This window comes from Cyprinodon variegatus, unplaced genomic scaffold (assembly GCF_000732505.1).
Source record: "Cyprinodon variegatus isolate N-32 unplaced genomic scaffold, C_variegatus-1.0 Scaffold378, whole genome shotgun sequence".
Taxonomy (NCBI): Eukaryota; Metazoa; Chordata; class Actinopteri; order Cyprinodontiformes; family Cyprinodontidae; genus Cyprinodon; species Cyprinodon variegatus.
The window spans coordinates 573,053-589,336 of NW_015150831.1; the positions used below are offsets into that span (position 1 = coordinate 573,053).

General features: G+C 41.8%; 1 protein-coding gene across 4 annotated transcripts in view; it reads left to right on the top strand.

Moving 5' to 3' along the window:
- fyn (FYN proto-oncogene, Src family tyrosine kinase) overlaps window positions 1-16,284 on the top strand; it is a 95,604-nt gene that overhangs the window by 17,988 nt on the left and 61,332 nt on the right. For all 4 annotated transcript variants that reach the window (XM_015386806.1, XM_015386809.1, XM_015386807.1 and 1 more), the window contains exon 2: window positions 11,724-11,799. The gene's annotated coding sequence lies outside the window, so the exon portion shown is untranslated. The remainder of the gene's footprint in view (window positions 1-11,723; window positions 11,800-16,284) is intronic.

Sequence of the window (16,284 nt, forward strand, 5' to 3'; positions counted from 1 at the left end):
GCTGGTCCATGGCTGGTCAATGACTTGTCCATTGCTGATCCTTGGCTGGTCCATGGCTGGTCCATGGCTGGTCAATGACTTGTCCATTGCTGATCCTTGGCTGGTCCATGGCTTGGTCCATGGCTGGTCAATGACTTGTCCATTGCTGATCCTTGGCTGGTCCATGGCTTGGTCCATGGCTTGGTCCATGGCTGGTCAATGACTTGTCCATTGCTGATCCTTGGCTGGTCCATGGCTGGTCCATGGCTGGTCCATGGCTGATCCTTGGCTGGTCCATGGCTTGGTCCATGGCTGGTCCATTGCTGATCCTTGGCTGGTCCATGGCTTGGTCCATGGCTGGTCCATGGCTGGTCAATGACTTGTCCATTGCTGATCCTTGGCTGGTCCATGGCTTGGTCCATGGCTGGTCCATGGCTGGTCCATGACTGGTCCATGGCTTGGTCCATGGCTGGTCCATGGCTTGGTCAATGACTTGTCCATTGCTGATCCTTGGCTGGCCCATGGCTTGGTCCATGGCTGGTCCATGGCTGGTCCATGGCTGGTCCATGGCTGGTCCATGGCTGGTCCATGGCTGGTCCATGGCTGGTCCATGGCTTGGTCAATGACTTGTCCATTGCTGATCCTTGGCTGGCCCATGGCTTGGTCCATGGCTGGTCAATGGCTGGTCCATGGCTGGTCAATGACTGGTCCATGGCTGGTCCATGGCTGGTCCATGGCTGGTCCATTGCTGATCCTTGGCTGGTCCATTGCTGATCCTTGGCTGGTCCATTACTAACTGGATCAGACATTTATCGGGTCGTAGTTTCTTGAATACCATCATCGGTCCTGTGTTTAAGTAAAATTCTAGCTTTGTTATCTGTGAAAATGGCCTTTGCTGATTTGGTAAATCCAGTCAATTGGAATCTTTATACTGTTATTTAAATGTGTTCAGGTAGATAAGATGATTTGTTGTTCGTAGGGCTTCCTTTTCTGACCTAATACTATTCTCAGGTTGCCTTTTGGAATATACATGTATACATAATTAAAATCATACTTGCTTGTAGAGAGGAACTTACCATGGTTTTAAAATATCTACAGTAATGATGAGTACATGGAGGCATATACAGCTCTGGTATCCGAAACGTATCAGGATCTGATCTGCAGATTTCCCGATTCCAGCATCAGAATCGGTAGTGAAATAAAAACAGGATCAAGGAAGCGAAACGTCTTCAATCTTAGTTCATCCCCAAACACCATATGTGTTTTGTTTTTGTTTTTTTGCTAACATTAGCAGAATGTTGTAAAACATGTTAGCAGAACATCAGAACATGTTGTAAAAAACCAACAAAGTTGTTCCACAGTTTAAGAATTAAAGCACATAATCATCAGCGTAATAAAGATCTGCTACAATGCAGACATGGAGGTAACAGAAGGCAAGATGCTGAGAGTTCAGCTGCTTTAACCAGCAGCTCTGCACCCGGCTGCCTCTGAACTCCTCTGCCTGAGTGAGGCGTCTCTATTAATCGACTCGCCAATCCTTCCCAGTGTGGTGTCGAAGCAGATGTTGGGGGCCTACTCGTCTTAATCCGCTCCTCAGCAGCCGCTGCTGGTCGTGGTTTTGCTGAGCTGGCAGCCTGCAGGAAGCGGTGATGTGTCAGTCAAGTCACAGCTGTCGGGGCTCAGGGGAGCATGTAATAGCTTTCAAGAAAAAGCCACAAAGCAGCTGATTACGCTAAGAAGACATACCCAGCGCTTTGCTCTGCCTTCAGAGACCGACCCTGATTCAGATCCCCTCCATCCTCAGCCAGAACCTTCAAAACAGCTCAGCTAACTAGTCAAATAAGAGAGAATGTGATACATTTACCAGCTAAAAAAAAGGTACAGTGAATTTTACATAACACATATCAATTTTCTGCTTTTTTTCTCCATTTCCTTTCCTTGGTCCACTTAAACAATTTAGAGGAGAGAAGGAGAGGAGGGAAGGAAAGGAAGCAGAGCAAGGAGGCGGCTGTAGAGTCTGTGTCTGAATGAATATTAGGCTCTTTAAAGAGCCGAACCAGATCAGAAAAGTGTTGCACCTCAGAGGACTTGGTTCTTATCAAAATCAAATGAAACCTTGTGTTTAGAACTTTTATTTAATGAATGTGTTTTTTAGGTTATTCTTTAATTTTCATTGTAATATTAAATCAAGAAACAACTCTACATGGAACAAGACACAATCTGGTTTAACGGAGAGATCATTTGTCTTGGTTTGAATTCCTATTCATTCAGATTCAGGGATTTATCTGTTTTTTTTGTTTTTTTTTTGGTAAAAACACGTTTCACTGCAAACAGTGATCTAAATTACATGGAATATCTTAAAATACATTTTTTTGCTCTAAATTTGAGCTGGAAAATAAGATGATCTGTTAATAGAATCAGTATTTAAAGGAGAAGTCTGTTCAGCCAAGAACGATCAATGGATCATTATTTATACCTAAAACTAATATGTTCATGGTATTTTATTGAATTTCGCATTAATCAGTAAAAAACAAAATTTCTGATTCCTGATCCTCCACGGACGGGTTGGTCTTTGGATCGCCAACTTGAAGAGGGAGGATTTGCCATCGAACTTCTGGCCAGAGAAAAAACCCGTAATATGTAGCCAACATTTGGAAGAAGAATGTTTTCAAGATGACTTGGATAATAGCGCGTTGTGACAAACACCAGATACAGCACTGGGACTTGATCAACAGCCGATACCGCACCGTGACGTCACTAACCAGTAGGTGGCAGTAGTGTTCTTTGACAAACATGGATGCCTCCAGTAAAGGACATTCAGATGAAAATAACTCTTAGTTAAAAACACTTATTTATTGAACAGTATGTAATAATTTCATATTTAAAGTGCCTTCAGAAGTTTAAAATCTGAATATGACCAGAATTTTTCTTTAAAATTAGATATTAAGCATTTGAAATAAGATAAGGGAGTTGTTTTCATTAATTTTAAACATAAATAATCTTATTCCATTGGCTAACTGTCTTAATTATTAACAAGGAAAACAATCTGAAACAAGGAAAAGTACATTAATACCATGAGAAATTGACCAGCATTTGTAGAGTAATGAAGATTTAAACACTTTGTTGGAACAACTGCAAACAGGGGCTCTGCCATAGTTGATGGAGACTAGAAGGTTGTTCTATTTAAGAAAAAGATTCAGCCTGAATCACAGATAAGGACAACATTAGCCCTGCAGTGCTTGGTTAGCATGAAGTATTACTTCAGTTAGATGTGACTCACGGTTCTCAGAGGACCGAAATAAACAGAAGTTCCAATGAATCTTGTGACGATGAAACGTCTTCTTGGAATGATAATGACAGAAAAAAATTCTCAGAAACTTATTGCCTCCATAGCAGAAAGTTTGGGCTTCTAAAACACTTAGCTTTCCACGCTCTGAGTGACGGTCCAACAGATACGGTAGGTTGGATTGGAACCTTTTTGTGATCATGTGTTAGAAATAAACGCTTTTTATGTCCGATCCCAGTCTGAGTAATTACATTTTAAATTCATCTGAAAATAAACCACAGTGTCTTAGGTCAACTGTGTAGCAGAAAAAGAAGGTGATGCAATGGAATGAGTATTTAAGCCCCTAAAGTGGAATATTTATACAAACTTTTGAAATAAGATAATGACCTTAATGTCTAATTGTGTCATTTTACTTATCTACTCTAATCAAAGACAAATACTTATTATAAGACAAGTTTGCGTATTTTTAGTTCAGTTTTGCAGAGTAACACAAAATAAGTTTTAAAATGTGCTGTAGTTTAATGGAATCCAGATGTTTCCTATTTATCCATGAAATGCATTTAGCACTACTTATGTATTCGAATAAAATTAGCATAAAAAACATATAGAAAGAAGAAATATGTCTGTTTCAGTAAACAACTTGTTCGCCTTTATTACTTGTCCTGATCTATTAGCATTTCTCCCTGTTGATCAGTGCATGAATATTTAAGAATTGGTTTGTATCTCTGAAGTCGTACTTTTAGTTTTAATATGTGGTTAAATTAGGTTAAGCTGTGCATAGGCCTGTCGCGATAATCAATAAATCAATTAATCGCACGATAAATAAAAATTATCCTCGTCATTTCATTTATCGGCTATATCGTCTCTGCCTGTGTTTTTCTCTTTCTATTGATGACGCTGGATGAAAAGGCTTAACTCGGGCGCTATCTACTGACCCCTCCCCTTACTCATTTTTGAGTCAGCGCGCATCATTTTGTACTTCTGCAGCTTTAGAGCCCCGTGAGGAGTTAGAGGAGTTGGTGAGGTAAAAAAAAAACGCACATCTTATGTTGGGGGAAAAAGCTCGAAATGGAACTGGTTTCAAAGCCGAGCGCAACAGCCGCAGGGTGGGAGTATTTCGGATTCAAACCAAATGACAGAGGCGAACTGCTGAACTTATGCGAGCCAGTATGTCGCATTTGTCATAAAACAGTAGCGACTAAGAGCAGCAATAAAACCAACCTACACATGCACCTAAAGCAAAACCACCCAGCAAAGTTTCTCCAGCTGGAAACAAAAAGTACAATCGGGGGCCCATCTGTGTCTTCAAGTTTGCGACAGTCCACCATCACTGAAGCAATTAATCGACAGGCAGCATACAAAAAGGACAGCGCAAAGTGGTGTGCGCTCACAGACAGCGTAGTTCATTTAATTGATTAATTGAACAGAGATGCTTCTATTTAATCTTGTTGAAAAGCCGGCATTTAGAAAAATGTTGCAGACATTTGATAGACAGCATGAACCCCCCAGAAAAGATACATATCACCTACGTGATATTTTGTATAAACGTTTTTATTTTCACTGTGGTTTTATCTTGTTCAAGTGTATTTTTAGTTAACAGAGACTGAGAGTCCATTTGATTTTTATTTCTCGTTTTATTTTGTTAACCAGTTCCAGTGTTAAAGCTGCAGTCTGTTACATTGAGAAGAGAGCATACTTCGACTGAAAAATTTGAAGAAAAACAGGTTTCATGCCACTCCCCCACCCTCTCTGCTTCACTCATGCCCCACCTCCAAGCTCCACCCCTCTCACAGCATCTGCGCGGCTACCGCATGCGACCAGAAGCGTCCAAGCAGCGTACGCGGCATGGAGTGTGAACCGGTAAGAGCGATAACACTCACCTCCAAGCAGCTAGATACAAGATGCTGGTTATACCGCTGTCGCTCCGCCATGACTTCCACGCGCGTCCCCCTGACTGCGGTAGCCGGGCGGCAGCGGCAGGTTCAGCAGTTAGAGGGAGGGGGCGGGATTCAGCGTGTGTGAGCTGTGATTGACACTCCATCAGACGCTCCTCTGGCTGTGATTGGTTGTTTTGTCTCGTCCCGAAATATTCTTTCCAGATTGCAATACAGGCAGTAGGCGGGACCAATTGAAGCAGTTTTTTTCACAGGTTACATATCACATGTACTGCTGTCTGGGCATAGGGACAGTTTTAGCCAATATGACAAAAAAGTGATTTTTAAAAACTTACAGACTTCAGCTTTAAGTGTTCTGTTGAAAATAAAGTGTGTTTATCTTTTGCAGGAAAAAGCATGCATTATTATGTCATTTCCATTAAATCAGTGTAAAAAAGTCTTCAAACAATATTGTTGTTTATCGCAATAATTTTTGAGACAATAAATCTTTCTGCAAAATTTGTTATCGTGACAGGCCTAGCTGTGTATACACTGTGTGATATTGTCAGTCGTTGCACAGAGCTACAGCTCAAACTGTACGATGAAACCACAGGGTTTAAAAGTCACGATGTATGTTCTCATACTGTGCGACCCCACGCTCTGATGCAATCTTACGTTGGCCGACTGAATTTTAAACATGTTTGACTTGTTCCGGACTTTAGGATTCCTGATCGTGGTCGTGAGAGGCTGATCGCCCCTCATTACCCCGCTCACTACACGACGCACAATCAGGCTGAAAGTTGGCCCGATCGAAAAATTCAATCACGACTGGAGATTTGGACCGAAAAGGGCAAAAAATCGTACAGTATATGCCCGGCTTTAGAAGACACTGATATTTGCTTCTGTGGCACCTTTTAAACATCTGTGGACCAACACTTTCAGACAATCCGACCAGGAAAAAGCACAAATTGTTTTTCTTGAACCCTATCTGACAGCGCTCTAGACACGGGGTGGGGGGGCTGCCTTTCCTCCCACTGCACCGTCTGGCCCATTAACTCTCAGAATCAGGAGCCTTTGCTCTGAATCCCGCTGTGTTCACCCACAGTTGGGCAGAACGTAGAGGATGGCCATTATGTTCCATCAGAGGGGGCTGCCCCCGCTGGCAGCGCCTCACCATGTCTGCCCAGACCAACGTCGCCATGAGGCAGACGCTGAACCTTTTCTTATGGTAATGAGGGCTTAAAAATTTGCTTTCACATTCAGATTTCTATCAGTAAATCTGAACAGCCTCCAAATTCAAATTCAGTTTAAAAATACTTTATTTATCCCAGAAGGAAATGAAATGTTGTACTGACTCAGAGGCTTTTTTCTCCCAGGGAGTTGCTGTATAGGGTGGCAGCTGTAGGCAGGAAGGGTTTGCTGTATTTGTCTTACTGCGGATCTGGAGAAGCCTCTGAATGTTCTTCTCCTTATGAGGAATTCCTCTTTGTTAGATCATCTCCAGAGGTTCAAAAGGAGTTCCTTCTTTAAGTTTTCCAGCCTTCATTAAATCTCTGTGTGCTTGTATGATCAGAGAGCATTTTTAATGTGAATGTAAATCCCTTTTTTTGTCCCACAACATGGACATTCTTTTTCTGCATTTTAACCCATTCTCTTGGGAAGCAGTGGGCTGCCATTGTGTGGCACCCAGGGAGCAATCAGGGTTTAAGGGTTTTGCTCAGGGACCCAGAGTGGAGGCTGTGGGGATCAAACAGGGTACTTGAAACCTTCTCAGAGCACAGAACACTCCTCTCTCTTCTGCTTGTTCCTGCTCTACATCCTCAGCTCATCCTTTTCAGCTCAGCTGCAACCTGCAGAAGTAGTTCCAGCTTTTGAGATGTCAGTGAGCTGCTCCCCAGTGTAAAGGAAAACCAGTTGATTGCATCGACTGATTGACTTGAAGGCAGTCCCTCACACTAAGCATGCTTGTAAACTCCCTTTAAATAGGAAGAAACCTCCAGCAGAACCAGGCTCAGTGTGAGTGGCCATCTGCTGAGGCCGACTGGGGTTCAAGGAGACAGTTAGTCACAGTCAGAGAAACAGGACTACACTGAAAAACAGGCCGAGCTCCAACATCTATAAACAAAGGTGTTGATGGCAGCAGCACAGCTGATATTTCTCTCCAGGATGGAGTCACAGCCAAACAGGAACAGACCAGATGAAGCTACTATGAGAAAAAGCAGAGAGAGCAGAACGTTAGAGATTGAACTAACAGATTCTGCAGAGTGGGAGAATAGAGATAGAATGAAGCAGAATGATGAAAAAATGGTCCCTATGTCCTCCAGCAGTCTAAACCTATAGCAGCAGAACTATAGAGATAGCTCAGATAGCTCATAATTGGTTGCTATGGTTACACATCATATAACAAATGCCCTAAAAAGGAAAATATTCTTAAAAGGATTAAAGCTAAACATTTTAATGGGATTTAAAGTGAAAGACCAGGACAAAGTAGAAGTTATATAAAACCTAATAATCCTCATTTTATCCCTGTCCCACAGCTTGACTGTCTCACTGAGGGGTGGATTGTAAAGGCTACCTGTGGTTTTCTACCACAAAGAGCTAGTTTGCATTTAGGCCAATGTTTTCCATGCCAGGCAGCATCCTTCCTCCCTGACCTGTATGCTGGGTTCTTCATGATGCTGGTTGTTCTCTAAGAACTACAGATTTATCACTTTTAACTGATATTTGCATTTGCCGGTGTCTTTGTACATCTGTTGTTGCATTAGTGGGCTCAACAGCCAGGGCTTTAGGTTACGTAAAGCCTCCATTGTTAATGTTTGATTTGTTGATAAATGTTTTTGATTCTTTTTTTATTTTATTAAAACATTTTCTGTATCATTTTTAACATCTAAGTGGAGGAAGAAAAAACAATATTGGTTTCCAGAATTGTCTCAAAAACAGAATAAAGGTTATTCTGTTTTTGGCCTTAAAAGCCCTCAGTATCGGTTCAATCTCTGCTAAGGAACCCCTCAGGCCTGAACAGAACTGATGTATTTAGCTGCAGATTGAATCAAACACAGATTATAATTTCCAATAGGCTGGCATCTGAAAGCAACAGTTTGCATTGGATTTTATTTATAGATCTTGGAGCATAGGCGGCTGAGAAGCAGGTGTCTTAACCAGACTTTCTAAATGGTTGGTTGCTCTACTAACTGGTGTTGCAACAATACCAGTATCAGGCAGGGCCCCGAGTACCAGCAAATAGGGCAATAATACCATATTGAGAGCCAAAAGTTTATTCAACTATTGTCACCCATTCCAGGTAGGCAATAAAAAGTTCTACTGGATTCACTTTACATCCAAGTACTGTAATTTTTGGACTATAAGCCGCAACTTTTTCCCAATTTTTCGACCTTGTGGCTTTTATAACAATGCGGCTTATCTACAGACTTTTACAGCTAACGGCCACTAGGGTAATACCTAAATCTATGGATTTTACCATCCACCATGTTGACGCCACATTTGCTTCAACACAAAAGTACGTTAGGCGCGCGCGCAGGAATGCGGAAGCAGACTTCTACTGCGAGTGGTTCGAGACAGAAAGACAGCGAGAAAGACGGACATTGCGAGTGCAAGACAGTTTGTGTGACACCCTCATTATGGAAAACAAACGTACCGGTTAATAAATGGGAGCTTCTATTGCACTAAATTGTAACAGTTAACGTATGCAAATATGCAAATTGGGTTGAAATGTTAATAATTAGGAGCTTCCCCAAAAAGTTGCCTCTTTCCCGACAATCCTCTCTGTGCATGAACCATATGGTAATTAAACATAAAAAACCTGCGGCTTATAGTCCGGTGGGGCTTATAGTCCGGAAATTACGGTAGTAGTATGCAGTTCTTCAAATATACACACACACATCAATTTCAAACAGATGGTAACAGTATGGTATCGGTATCAGACAATACTGCACAGCCAGGTATCGGGTATCGGGGTAAAAAAAATGGCATCGGTGCAGCACTACTGTTAACCATTTACATCTGATGTCACAGACTGCAGAGGAAACCTTTCCACCCAAAGGGCGTCCTCCTCATCCTCCTCACTTCCCGGGTTTTACTTTGCCGCTTTTGATTGTTGTGCATCATCCAGCCAATCACATAGAGACCACATGCCAGAGACCCCATCAGACTTTTCGTGCAGGTGTTTGCTGTCTTTCCAGCAGAGTCTGCTCCTAATCTGCGCTCCATTAATCGGGCATCAATAAAGGCAGATTAAATTAGATTAGCGAGGCTGAGCTTTAAAGTCCAATCAGTGGCTAATGACTTTGACCACATTTGGCAGCGGTGACAGCGCATCTTTTGTAAATAAAGGTCAGCATGGAGGCAGGCTGCGCTGTTAACCCCCCCGCTGTACAATGTCCCAGTGTGCCCACTCGCTGAACAGTTTATTTATCTTGTGAACAAAAGTTGCCATGTGGGCAACATCCTAAATATCCTTGTTATGGTTGATTTCTGCTCATTTGTTGTTTGCGACTTTTCTTCCCTCAGATCAGAGACCCACAAAGCTCTGATTCTTCTGCAAGAGTTCATGAAAGCAACAAGGGGGGGAATAAGTCAACCTCATTCTCCTGTTTTTAGAAATTGTTATCATTCCAATTCAGCATTTTAAAGAAATATATAAATAATGCTGGAAATCTGATTATACATTTAACTTTTGTGCTTTTAAAACTCTTTAGTCTTTAAATGCATCAGAACTCTGGAAGCACGTTTCATTTCTTTTTACTGTAGTTTCAGTTTCATGTTGACTCATGTTGTGAAAAAAATGTTCCATCTTCTCAGTAGATAATGTTCCATCAAACTCGGGTTACGTCCAGTCAGACTAAAGAATTGTGAAAGAAACTGAAGAAAAGAGAAGGACAGTAGCTACATCTCAGACTTTGCAGACCAATAGAACAACCAGAGAAAGACTCTTTGTTTTACGCAATGTTGGCAAAGTCTGCAGAGTTACTTTGACCTCATGAAGTGATTTATCTCCTGATTTATGACTTAGAATTAGACATAGACAAACTGAATAAATATTGAATAAAACCCCTCCAGCTTTATTCAATATTAGGCTATCTGATGGCGGCGGGGAAGAAGCTGTTGCATAATCTGCTGAACCTGCATTGAATGCTTCGAAGTCTCTTCCCAGAGTGCATCAGGGAGACCAGTCCATGGTGGGGGGGGGGGTGAGGGGTCATTGATGATGTTAGAGGAGATGGAAACACGTTTTTATTTCATTTATCTCCAATGATTGATCAGCTGTTTCTGCCGCCGCTGGCGTCTTAAATCCTACCAATAGAATCAGATTTCTCTCTCTCTACATCTCTGGATGCCATGAACCATCTCTACTATTAGCCGACATGATACAGTTAGTTCATTCAAACCTCGCTCCATTGCTGACCAGTAGTTTGCTACCTCTACTTCCTGTTTGCTACAGCCTAGCGTAGCCTAAAGCCTGGTTTATATTCAGAAACCAGGTCGTCTGCATGTGTGTCACAGGTAACGCACATATGTCCCACCCCTTCTGCAGACACTCTGCTGCACCTCTCCAAAATTGTAGGTGACCGCAGACAGGAGGCCTCTGATTGGTCCAATCTACATGCGCTCTACACCATGCACATTTCCTGTTTGGTAGCTGATGGCACAAACTCTGGCTGCAGTGCCGTCTACAACACCTGGCATACTTCGGACACTATCCCAGACGCCGTGCAGGACGCTAGCTCGTAGCTCGGTGCGACGGTCTGTTGGTTTGTGACCGAAGCCAAAACACGCAACGCCACGGCCAGTCTTTCAGGAACACTAATGGGTGTTCCTGGCTGGCGTCAGATGAGGGGTTGCAGAAGACGAACAAGCTCGTCAAACCGACACACGGACACCCATAATCCTTGCTAGTTCCTGATTGTCCCTCTTGCGTTGTGGCGTTGAATAACAACGCAGAGCATGCTTCAATATTGGGCATAAATCAAAAATATCTGCAACATTCCTGCGACAAGCTAACTGCGACACACGGCTGCGGGAGGAGAACCCGCCCTTAGGGCCTCTATACATGGGTTATATATGCTTTTACTACCGCCTCCGCCTGTGTTTTATACTTGCATTATGCTCCTTAAACCAGACTGTGGATGCAGACAGTGCATTGGTTTATGATCGCCACCTGCAGGTGATAGGTTAAAACGAGCAGATTTGTTCAGTTTTTTTATTGAATTTGTGCATCATGTGTATGGTTTTTGATAAACGCAGCAATCCCCTTAGTGCTGACATCCTGCAATGTAGGAATTATTCATCCCGGATGCTCTAATCTCTCTGTATCAGCATCTGTCAGTGGGTAACCTGGATACTCAGCATAATCCTCCATCACAGCAGTGCAAGGTTCAAACAGGAGTTCTGACAGGCCCGTGGTCCCGTGGTGCTCTCCCAAAGCATTCTGGGGAACAAGATAAAATAAAAATAGCATGTTCCATTTTCACAAAGAAGCCTGAGTGACTGCTGCTGGCACACGCCGATAAGTTTTCATGTTTTATTAAATGAAGCAATGAATAATTGAGCTTTTCTGTATCCTACAGGGCCTGGGGATTTTTTACGCCAGCGTGCGAAGCAATGTGGAGGAAATAAAGATCCTGATAACCGCACAAACCAGAGGTACGACTCTTCACGCCACGTTGATCTGACACACAACAGATCCACAAATCCAGGCCTGTTTGTTTAGTGTTTATACTCTAAACGCTGCGGCAGGCAGCAGCAGATGGTAACGCCGTGCCTTCTGGACAGTTTCCTCTTCTTTTGAAGGATGTAGGTCAGAGATGATTAGCCAGGGGGCTAGCCTGCTGCTGCCTACCTGTAGCACATTAGCATGGACTGGGGACACATGTTTTATAGAGAGGAAAAGGTAAACCTGAGAGCCAGTGAGAGGTCAGAGGTCACTTTGCTTCAGTCAGGTCTGCTTTATCGCTGTTTGCCTTCATTTTCCCGACTTCCTCGTCACATGAGGTCTTCGTTAGTGACTGTTTCTCTTCAACAGCTGTAAGCAATAAGGAAAGTAGAGGAAAAAGGAAAATTAAATAACTTTAAAGGTATGTTTTGACTGTCCAACCTCCTCCCATGAAAAAGGGGAGTTCTCCAACATGTTGCTGTGTGTGTGGTTAATGCCACCGCACAGTGCAGGCTTTAATTATCCCAGTCTGTATGAATGCTACCCACTCCCTCTGACTTAGACATGATTTTAATTCTGTTATTTTAATCCTGTTGAACTGCTGTGAAATAATTGCAGGTCATTAGTGAAGAAAACCAGACTGTGGTTCAGACTCTGCTCTGAAAACATCGGCTCTAAATCAGTTGAGTTTGTCTGAGGCTTTTTTCAGCTGCGCTCTGGGTTCACACGGACGGACTATACATAAGTAATGAAGTGCAGTAGGCCAATTAAAGTTTTATAAGCTGGAATTGTTGCTTTTTATGGAAACGTTTGTTTGACATCGTGGTGCCGATAACTGATCGTCCTCCTTTTCCTCTGGGAAAGCTGTAGAATGATCTCCGATTATTCAGATTGATCTGATTTTATGTTTACGTTTGAAATGTCTTCCCTGGGGGTAAAGTGCAAATGAAGTAAAATCTTTGTTTAGTTTGGTGAATTTTATTTTTCTTCTGATGGCAGTGCAGTAATCATATATGGAAGAAAAACATTGTCATTAAAATCTGCCTTTTTTTGTGAACTGAATTTTAAACACTGATTTTTTTTTTACACATTGAATTCCCTACACTGAATTTTCATTTGATAAAAATTCAGCTGCAAAAAATTCAAAGGCCAATGTGTTGACATTTTGGTGACATGAAGCCAATTCAATCGACACTCGATGCAGTCGAGCAGCTTTTAGCCAATGAAATTAGCTCATTTGGTCACATGACACAACAGTTGGACATTGCTTTATTCTCAGCTAAATGAAGCTGAATGAGTTTTTTCTAGCAGCTGCATATTTTGCAGTTGAATTTTTTGCGGGGGAATTTTTTTGCAGCTGAATTTTCACCCGATAAAAATTCAGTGTTTAAAATTAGCAGATTCTAAATAATCATAGATGCTTATTTATGAGGCCTTTAGCACAGAGCACTACTAACGGCTGAACTAGGAGGGAAACATTTTTACATAGCTTTGGTTTTGTCATGAACGTACACGCAAAAACCTTTCCTCCTTTTCTTCTTTTTATTTTTAAAATTGGATTCTTTTCAAATCCTGTTTTATACATTTCATTTTTTTTCTTGAATTGAGGAGGTAAGTGAGACCCTTTGCCATTGGAACAAGATCATTTAGATTAAAATAAGAAAAAATAATGGTATTGTCTTATTTTAAGTGCAAATTATCTAATTGTCTTATTTAAAGACAAACAATTCTCATTCTATCGGCAGATCATCTCATTTACCTACTTAAATTAAGGGTAAATACACTTAATTTAAGAACATTTTACTTATTTCTAAATGTTTTTTTTTTTGCAGTGTGAACTTCTTGAGTTTAAATCTTTTCTTTTTCTTATCTTTTTTCCCCAAAAAAGTAAAAATAAAAAAAATCTAAAGAAATATTAAACTGTGAAAACGTTTTTTTTTTTTCATTTTACATTTTTTGCTTTTAAGAAAAATGTACCAAATTTCTCCCCATATTAAAGGGAATTCCAGCAGGACGCAGCGGTCTGCCGTTAGCTTCCTGCACGCTAACATTGAAGCCCCCCCGTGTCTTGGCACGCGGCTGCGTGGGCTTGTTGCACATCGCCGCTGCGGTTCCGGCTGTGACTCAGCCCTCTTAAGGAGGCCGTCAGAGCGTCGACCGCCGATGCAAAGAAAGTGAAGACGTGTCGCAGTTCTGTGTGCAGCAGACGTCTAAAGAAACCTTGCAAGGCTTTGCACTGTTAGCGCATCAAATGCGGCCCTTCTGAGTGTGTGTGGGCTGCTCTGTAGGAAGGCTGCTGAAAAACAGCAAATGAGTCACAGATTCCAATCATTTTCTACAACTCAGACTCTTCTCAGTGTCTCCCTGAGTTTCCGCCTCATGCAGAAAAAGATCAGCAGAGACAGCGGAGGTAATTATCCTCACATCATGCCAGGCACTGATTATTCTCTGCCTCAGACACATGCCCATGTTCTGCCTTCGCTACGTGTCGGCACCTCTTCTCTGACATGTCAGTGTTGTGGTGACCCAGTTTGCCTGGTGGTATGAAGATGCAGAAGGAGCTCTGCTAATGAACCTTGTTAAGATTTGTTCCATTTTTCTGTCCCGTTCCCTTCTGCCTTTCTTTTCTCTATCAAATGAAGCGATCCGTTCGACTGACGCCTGAAAAACGCTGCTATAGGCTTCGTCACTTTGGGTACAAAGCTATTTATAAAGCTCCTCCTACACGATAAAAACACAGAGTGCTTCACTGAGAAAGAACATGAAAATTAAAACTTGACTATAAAGCAATCAGATAAAGAAAATAATCAAACCAGAGTTCTACTCCTACACATCATTTTATGTAAAATTATACTTTAGATTTTGACTGTAGACTATTTAAGAGTCTAGAAAAGTCTAGGATGAAGTCAAGGAAGCACGGAAGGACACGCAGGGAGAAGTAAAGGAAGAAGGGAAGGTGATTCTGGAGTGGGACCAATTTAAACTAGTAGTTGAATAAACCTGCTAGTTAGTAGATCTACTAACTCAGATCTACTTCATTATTTACCTTTACACTCTTTTTTTCTAGGAGGATTTAAAAATGAAGGTTCAGCACTTTTGGCTTCAGTGGTGTGGAGACGGGATCAGTTTTATCTGCTACATCTGGGATCTCTGGAGCCACAATGGTTCTTTAGTTCCTCGTCTAACTTAAAGGTATAGAGGACAATCTTTTATTTCCGGGTGGATCATCTAAATAAGTGGTCCTCCTAACTGTCAATCATTCTGGTGATATGTTTACGTAAGGCCGTCCTACGCGCTCGTCCCTTAGCTGACTTTTTCTGCGCATTCGCACTTTCAGGTGATCTGAAAGTTTGCCCGATCGAAACATTTTCGCACGACTGGAAAATCAGTCTGAAAAGGGGAAAAAATCATAAATTGTAAGCCCGGCTTAAGATAGGAAGATGAAAGGAAGGAAAGAGGGGAAGGTTGATGGGAAGAAAAATATAAAAAAGAAAGAAAGACACAGAAAGAAGTAATGAGAACAAATACAAGGAAGGCAAAAAAGAAGATAAAAGAGAGGGGAACAAATTATGAAAACATCTATGATTCTTAACAGAAATTTGTAAAAAAAAAAAATAAATAAATAAATAAATAAAAAAAATTGGAGAAAACAGCAAATTTACTCTGAAAATCTTTTTTCTAAATTAAAACTCTGGAGGTTTAATTTTTTTTTAGCATAGTTTTTAAACATCAGTGCATCAGTGCTGTACTGGTTTCCACAGCGTGATAGAGGATGGCTAGCTTTGTTTCAGCCTGGCATGTTTGAGGCATGCGTCACCACGGCGACCCTCCCTACAGCTGCCTTCTCCTCCTGTGTTTCTGCGCAGCATGCAGGCTGATAGCGGCTGTGTGACAGATGCAGCAGTTCTCTAACCTCATCCTGTTTTGCTCTCAGCGGGTGGAGAGATATTAAACGGCTCATTTTCTGCGCCTCCTGGCAAAGAGGAGGAGGTCTTTATTTTCAGGTGTCATCGCTTTGTCTTTCCTGTTAACTTACTAAAATAGCAGCCGTGGTTAAAATAAGTCCGTCTGTTCTGTTGATGCTGTAGATCTGCAGCAGTTTGGAGATGTTGTTTTTCGGTGCGTAAACTTAGATTGGAGGCCTCACCTTTGACGCCCTCAGCATGACCCCTCCACTACTGTGTTTTGGGGTGGATTTGGGCTCTTTCTGCTAATATCCTGGCTCTGATTTTCATCATTGACCTTTATTCTTCAGGGAATCTTTTGGTTAATGCTTCTGCTGCTGTTTTCATTCAGCAAGGAATAACCAATGGATCATTATTTATACCTAAAACTAATACGTTCGCAGTGATTTAATGAATTTAGCGTTAATCAGAAAATAAAAGAGTTATTCCACCTTTCTGATTCCTGATCCTCCACGGACGGGTTGGTCGTTGGATCGCCAACTTGAAGAGGGAGGATTTGCCATCGAACTT